Consider the following 8,645-nt stretch of genomic DNA (forward strand, 5'->3'; position numbering starts at 1 on the left):
GTGGATTCGGTGCATCCCTAGTTTAGTCCTCTTCTTCCTCAAGGTTGTCTCGTATGTTGTTGTTCCAAAGCAGGCTGTGGACCAAGTCTCAGAATGAGGGGATTCCAGGAGAACCACAAAATGTCCTTAACACAGTTCATAAGATTCCAGGATTCCAGAATTGCCCCTTCCGTATGAGTGAGTGAGATCATGTTCTAAGGCATCAAACAGGACCTGTGCAAATATCTAAAAGTAGTAGTTTCTTCATGAATGCTGCACCATGGCCAATGCCGGTACCTACACAGATTACAAGCCTGCATGAAGGTTCTAAGGTGAAGTCCAGCCATCCATGCCCTATCCTTGTGCTTGTTGGTCTCCCTGTCTGAAGAAACCTTTACCCAGACAGACTTGGCAGTGACAGAGAGGAGCCTTGCAATAGACTCCAATAAATCCTTGGCTCTAATCAACTTGTACATTTTATTTGGTTTCCACAAGTTGGGCTTGACATCTCCAGTTGATGTCCCTCAAAAATATTGTACCATCAATGAAAAATCAATGAGTGTTCAGCCATTGCCCCAGGTGCAGGTTCTTTGAGCATTTTGTGTTCTTCAGTACTCTTGCAAATGTGTGCGGGGCAATAGTAAAACAGGGAATTACCAGTGTGTAAAACTAATTATTAATATGGTTTATGTAATAAAATACATTAACTTTCCCCAGGTGCTGTATTCATAGCAACCAGCAGTAGCATTTATTGTTCACCTGTTTAAAAGCAAATATATTATTGTCTTTTATGAGTTACTGTACCTAAGCAAAGCATTTTAATTCACTACCCCGTTGTTTACACCTCCTTTCAACTTCTGCAGAGTAACATATTATTATTTATAAGGTATTGTAGAGGCAGTGAGGTCACAAGTAACTGTAATAAATGTGCACAGAGCTTCTTATAATCCAGAATTCACTCACAAACTGGAACTTTGCGTTATATCAAACACTACAGCTTTATTTGTGTGTGGGTCATTTTTATGGCAATTTGTGCATCTCAAAGGGGCCTATTTATAACAGGTCACGCTTGAATGGTTTTAGAGGTTTTAAAAAACCACAATTAAACTTCCTTTTTTTTTCTTCAGAGGACTTGGAATGTGGAAGAAATTCCCATTTGTTCCAAACCTAAAAGGTCAACTGATGATCTCTCCAGAATGATTTAATAAGAAGTAAAAATTCTATCAAGACGTATATAACGGCTGTAGAAAACAAAAGGCCGACATCCCACCAGGGACCAAAATAACGAACATCAGCACTTTTGGCAGCAACTTTATTGATAGATCTAAATAAGAATTATTAAGCAAATCTTCCTTAACACATATTGATATTAAGATATGCATATTACCATATAAATAACCATTGCCTTCAATCTCTTTGTAGCTCTCTATGAAACCCTTCCCCATAGGGACAGTAAAGCTACAACACAATCTATGAGGATGCATTTTGTTAAGTCCCCAAAGGTATCTGGATAAAAGTTCATTAACCTTGACATTCGATATTGCTTTCTTCTTCACTAGAACTAATTTTTTGTCTTCTGTTTGCAGCTATTTTAGAATCAGAACGACACACTGCAATATGTGTCAGGAGGTGTAAATATGACAGCACATATACAGATGTTTCTTACTATTCACTCAGTTTCTGGCACAATTGTCTGTGTGACCCCTTTAAAATTGATTGTGTCAGCTAAACATGCTCTGGCCTGACAAATAACTTGATTTGGAGCAACCCTGGGCCATAGTTCTCCATCCCTGCATTTCAGTCAACTGTTTGGCCCATGGGTTGATCCATTGATAGTGATGGGCGAATAAATTCGTCAGGCAAGGATTCGCGGTGCATGAGGAAAAAGAAAATATGGGCGCGCGTTGGAAAAGTTGCTTGCGTCAAAACCGTCACGCGTCAACACTATTCGGATGCCCATTGATTTTAACCCGCCATCGAAATTGACACGGGCTTCAATTTTCGAGTTTCGCACATTTTTTGCAGTTTCACGAATTTCGCAGGAAATTAGTGAATTTTTCAGCAAAGTGAAAAGGACGAAATTCGCCCATCACTATTCATTGAACCTTGCGTGTTTTTTGGAATTTTGATATGTCTATTGTATATCCTCCAGAACTACTGGTGGTATATCCCAAAACTCCTCTAGTATGTGCCTAGCTAAATAAAGGAAAAATGGTTTCATCCATGTTCCTATCCTTGTACAGGTATGGGATACAGAATCCTATTATCCAGAAAGTTGCAAATTACGGGAAGACAGTCTTCCATAGACTCCATTTTCATCAAATAATTCAAATATTTAAAAAAATGATTTCCTTTCTTGCCATAGTAATAATAATAATACCATGTACTACATGTAATACATGTAATAGGACAGGTATAGGACCTGTTATCCAGAATGCTCGGGACCTGGGGTTTTCCGGATAACGGATCTTTCTGTAATTTGGGTCTTCATGCCTTAAGTCTACTAGAAAATCATGTAAAAATTAAATAAACCCAATAGGCTGGTTTTGCTTCCAATAAGGATTAATTATATCTTAGTTGGGATCAAGTACAAGCTACTCTTTTATTATTACAGAGAAAAAGGAAATCATTTTTAAAAATTTGGATTATTTGGATAAAATGGAGTCTATGGGAGACAGCCATTCCGTAATTCGGAGCTTTCTGGATATCGGGTTTCCGGATAAGGGATCCTATACCTGTACCATGTACTTGAGCCCAACTAAGATACAGTATAATTAATCCTTCCTAGAGGCAAAATAATCCAATATAGTTTAATGTTTCAATGATTTTTTAGCAGACTTTGGGGTCGACGTGAATTCAAAGGAATTTTCAAAGTAAAACAATTCGAAATTCAAAGTAATTTTTTGGATACTTCGCCCATTGAATAGTATACTACGACTTTGACTTCTAATTCGATTAGAAGTAAAATACTTCGAATATTCGATCATTCAATAATCGAAGTACTGTCTCTTTAAAAAAAACTTTGACTTCAATACTTAGCCAAATTAAACCTGCCGAAGTGCTATGTTAGCCTATGGGGACCTTCTACAGCATTTATCTACGTTTTTTTAAGTCAAAGTAAAATTGTTCGATCGTACGATAAAATCGTTCGTATCGTTCGATTCGAATGATTTTATCGTACGATCGCACAATTTTACTTCGACCGTAGAATACACTAATTCGATAAAAAAAGTCGGAATTTGATATTCGAATTCGAAATATTTTAATTCGATGGTCGAATTTCGAAGTATTTTTTACTTCAAAATTCGACCCTTGATAAATCTGCCCCTAAAGGCATGGAGATCCAAATTACAGAAAGATCAGTTTTATGGAAAACACCAGGTCCCAGGTATACTGGATAACAGATCCCATACCTGTAAACATATTTCTAATCTAATAAAGCCATTATTCATATATTTAAACATATATTTGGGCAATAACTCATTTGTTTTTAATAGCTGGGACTTTATTTCCTTGTAATGCCCCCCAAATGCCCAAATTTTGACTGTGCAGTCATCCAACATTTTACTGTATAGACATTCCTGGCCCAACTCACTTTGAACACAAAAGCTGGTCATACATAGACATCTGCTTGTTTGTCAGGGTCGCCAAATAAGTGGATCACCCATGTAGTTCTACCCTAAGTGCAACTGTTGCTCCCATACCTAAACTAGTTTCTATAGCCCTGAGAGAGAAACAAAAATAATGGATTATAAACTGTATGTCAACAACTAATAAAATGGGCTAAATGAATGTGGTGAACATTTTCATTCTCTTGCTCCCATTTCGGGAAAACTTAGTAGAGTGGCTACAGTGGAGGCTTCAGTTCCCTAGCAGGTAAAGCAGCTGAGATTATGAGACGCCTTCAGGTAGTGTTTATATACAGCTTTACATTTGCCTCATTCCTAGGCTTTAGGAAAAGGATCGAGTAATAACCTAAGGCTTGTGGAATGTCCATGAGTCATATCTCAAATCAATGAACAAATGTGCTTCTTCCAACTGTGGAAGGATTACAGTTAAAGTAACTGCCTGCAACCTTTCAAGCAGAAGTTATAGTAACTTTACATAAAAGACAGTTTTCTTCCTTGCTTTGGTATATGGACTGTTATAACAGTTTTTATATTTTATATAATGTTTTTTCATTATGGTTATCCTGCAAATTAATGTATATTATTTTTTTGCATCCATTTTTTTTGTTTAGGTTTCCACACTGTAAACATAATTATGGATTTATAGTAAATGCAAATTGAATTTGTTCAGATTCTTCAAAATTGATGAAGATTTACAAAACAGAAGTTTAAAAGAGGAATAAAGTCTAACTAAAGAAGTAGCTAGAAATGTTGTACATGATGTTTTGGGCTTCTGTACCAGCCCAAGGCAACCACAACCCTTTAGCAGTAAAGATCTGTGTCTCCAAAGATGCCCCAGTAGCTCCCCATTTTCTTTTCTGCTGATTCACTGCACATGCTCTGTGCTACTGTCACTTACTGAGCTTAGGGACCCACTCACAATATACAGTACACATAGAATAGAAATGTCACAATATAAGGCTGATTAGTAATTAATACAGATAATTACTACATGGCAGCACAGAAACCAGTGCAATTAGCATCAGCATTTAATAATCAGCCCTGTAGCATCAGCTTATATTACAGGGGAAGCTCATTTTCTGCTGGATAATTAGTGACGAGCCCTAAGCTTAGCTTCTCAACAGCCAATCAGAGCCCACTGAGCATGTGAGTGTCACAGACACTTTCCAAGATGGTGACCCCCTGTGACAAGTTTGAAGTCCTGGATCATTGCTGCTATTGACAAGCTGAAACTTTAGCCTCGTGCAATAAGTTCATTATATAAAATATAACATTTATATCCATATTTAGTTTTAGGGTTTAGTCCTCCTTTAAGGAGAATCACAAGAAGTCCACTAAAAAAGAACCCGTAGCACAAGCTGGATGCCATTTCTCAGGCATATTAGTCCAATGAAAAGATCCAGATTTGGGCTTAAACATACAAAATGACATATTATACATATTCAACAATGATGTGAGTTTTCTGTCAACACTTTGCTCTACATGATGTTTTTTTTTTTTACTCTGCTTATACTTTGCACTCAGCCGGAGGAATATTATTGCTGGAAGCCTCTATGTTAAAATATATATTTAACATGCTGGAATATTCCATCTGCTGTTTGCTGTTCCGGCACATTTAGTACCAAACAACTCATTTTTAATCCGCTTGAAAAGTTTTGTGCCACGGAACTTAGTGTACGTTTGTATATACAAATATTTTAGTTTACAAATATTATAGTGCAAGTTTTTGGAATAAAAAATTTGGATCTTTATCCTATGATTTTCTCAAATCATCAAAAATGTTTTATTTATTTATTTTTTAAACCTTGAAGGCAAAAATGAATAATATATGGTGCTGGTTTCACTCTGTCCCTTTATTGAAGCTCCCTATAGATCTGCTATAGTCATTGAATGGACGTAGCCCAACGGTCCCATCCAGAAGTATAGTAGGAGAGGAGAGCCAATCACAGCCCTGTAGTTACTGAAGCAATGATAGACTTCAGTTCCCTATCAGGTCAGCCTATATTCTGATTGGTTCCTATTCTACTGTGCAGTAGGCTGAGTTCCTCCTGTTCCCCCTGTGCAGCCTGGGACAGGAGGCGGCAGATAGTGGAACAGATGAGCAAGACAAGTAGGGTTTTTGCTGAAATTTTCAATAACTCAACCTGAAACACAACTGCTCTCACCACATTCCTTCTATATTAAGAGAAGTAGAGGGTAGTGATGAGTGAATCTGCCCCAATTTCACTTCGCCGAAAAATTGCTTTAAAAAAACATGAAATTTCGTAAAATGCATTAAAGTCAAAGGGCGTTTTTTTACAAGCGAAAATTTTCATGCGTGCAACAGTTTTTCTCTCCCAAATGCATTAAAGTCAATGGGTGTTTTTTTTCTTATGGCGACTTTTTTGTCCTAATGCATTAGTCAATGGGCGTTTTTTCTTATGGCCATTTTTTTCTTTTCAATTCAGAATTTCGTCGTGAATCCATGGCGGGCGAATAAATTCGCTCATCACTAGTACAGGGCACTAGCACATTTTGTTTCTCACACAACGGGGGGTTATTTATCAGAAAAAAAAAGAAACTACGAATTTTTCGAGATTTATTAAAGTCCGATGGTCTAAAAACTCTGAATCCAAACACCGGCATCTAAAAGCTCTCAAGGTCCTGTATAAGTCAATGGGGAAGGCCCAGTAGGGTTTCGGCGCAAAAAACTCTGAAAATTCCAAAAAAATCATAGCTATTGCAGAAAACGCCAAAGAATTCAAAGAGTTTTCGGGGGAAAGCTCCGACATTTTTAGAGTTTTACCCAACCCTATTTTTTCGGGCTTTTTTCTTCATAATCAAGATCCATTCGGGAATTCGGAGTTGCTTGGAGTTGGATATTACAAATATTGTATATAAGTGCCCATTTCTCTAATATATCTCTTTCCATTAACATAAATAAGTGAATAATATTTTTCCTCCCTGGACATATTTTAAACCGTAAGAAACAGGAATTTAGACATTGTTTAAATGATAATCCTTTTTGAACAGACTTTTGTTTTATTTCAGGGCACCGTATCAGCCAGAAGAATTGCCCCATTTGTCAGCTGGAAGGAAACCATATATTTTAAGAGCGCTGCCTGTGCATTCCTTAGCAGTAATAGGATTCCAGATATAGGGATATAGATCACAAGGTAACAAGGATGAAGTTTATATTACACCATGTTTTCTGTTTAAAGGTTTACCATATGTCTTTTCTCAGGCTCGGTGCAATTTTAGATCACAGTCACAGTTGTCTTAGCACAGTTTGCAGTTCTATATATAATCATAAAGGGTTTATGGTTTTCTTTATCATACTCTCTGGTTACATTTTACATTCTAATTTTCTTTTTTATCTTTATCCTATAGAACAGAAATATTAGGGGCAAAGATATGCCGGGCTCTTTAAAAGGACACCGCTGGTACTAATTGGACATTCTTCTTTGCACAAGAACTTCATTGTTCAATGGTTACCTGCCATAACCTTCAGGATACAGTTTCCTACCAGTCCACATACATATATATATATATATATATATATATATATATATATATATATATATATATATATACTCTGTAATACAGAATCATACGGATTTAAGTTTAAGTCCAAATCAATCCAAACAGTTTATGTGGTTGAATGTTGGCCATAAAGACAAACACTACTGCTATTAGCAGATTAGAGTATTTGGGCAGGGGGGGTAGGTGCCAATGTTTCCAGCAATAAAATTACAGGTATGGGACCTGTTATCCAGAATTCTCGGAACCTGGGGTTTTCCAGATAACGGATCTTTCCATAATTTGGATCTTCATACCTTAAAGGAAAACTATACCCCCAAAATGAATACTTAAGCAACAGATAGTTTATATTAAATTGAATGACATATTAAAGAATCTTACCAAACTGGAATATATATTTACATAAATATTGCCCTTTTACATCTCTTGCCTTGAACCACCATTTCATGACTCTATCTGTGCTGCCTCAGAGATCACCTGACCAGAAATACTACAACATTAACTGTAACAGGAAGAAGTCAGGAAGCAAAAGGCAGAACTCTGTCTGTTAATTGGCTCATGTGACCTTACATGTGGTTTGTATGTGTGCACAGTGAATCTTACGATCTCAGGGGGCGGCCCTTATTTTTTAAAATGGCAATTTTCTATTTATAATTACCCAATGGCACATACACTAAAAAGTATATTATTATGATAATGGTTCATTTACATGAAGCAGGGTTTTACATATGAGCTGTTTTACTCAGTATCTTTTAATAGAGACCTACATTGTTTGGGGGGTATAGTTTTCCTTTAAGTCTACTAGAAAATCATGTAAACACCAAATAAACTGGTTTTGCTTCCAATAAGGATCAAGTACAATATACGGTTTTATTATTACAGAGAAAAAGGAAATCGTTTTAAAAAATGTGGATTATTTGGATAAAATGGAGTCTATGGAAGACAGCCTTTCCATAATTCGGAGCTTTCTGGATAACGGGTTTCCGGAAAATAGATCCCATACCTGTACAAGCAACAATTGGCAATCAGAGATAATATTGATTCGGCTTTATCTGCATTGCTTCTGTGCACCCTCATGCCTACTCCTACCTTGTGCTGCCCCCTGCTGATTGGTGAATGGAATGCATGCATTATAGATGGACATGATTACACTGAAGTAGGACCAACGCCCCACAAATTAATTGATTAGCACATTTGTCATTTATATCAGATCAAAAGTATTCGCATAAATTCATTTTTGGGTGTGGATCCCCTTTAACCAGATAGGAGCCTAAACTATGCAATAACAAGGACACCATGACAATTTTTAATTGCAAACATATATAATCTGATAAATTAAAATTAATATTTCCAGCATCATTGATTATGATTTTTTTTTATTTGTTTCATGATAATATTGATGTTTACAACAGTGGAAATACCACCATTTTTTCCAAGGGTCTCAGTCCCAGCATGCCTGTGGTTAGTAGGACCTAGCCAGGTTGAAAATACCTGCCAAGGCTGTGGGGCTTGTATTAT

At 36.6% G+C, this 8,645-nt stretch overlaps 1 long non-coding RNA gene across 1 annotated transcript; it reads left to right on the top strand.

Moving 5' to 3' along the window:
• LOC121394322 lies at positions 1 to 7,115 on the top strand. The gene is made up of 3 exons (XR_005961654.1): positions 1 to 1,481; positions 6,639 to 6,763; positions 6,978 to 7,115. It is a non-coding gene; the product is annotated as an uncharacterized LOC121394322 (long non-coding RNA).
• The last annotated feature ends 1,530 nt before the right edge of the window (positions 7,116 to 8,645 follow it).

Source organism: Xenopus laevis, chromosome 5S, assembly GCF_017654675.1.
Source record: "Xenopus laevis strain J_2021 chromosome 5S, Xenopus_laevis_v10.1, whole genome shotgun sequence".
NCBI classification, from domain to species: domain Eukaryota; kingdom Metazoa; phylum Chordata; class Amphibia; order Anura; family Pipidae; genus Xenopus; species Xenopus laevis.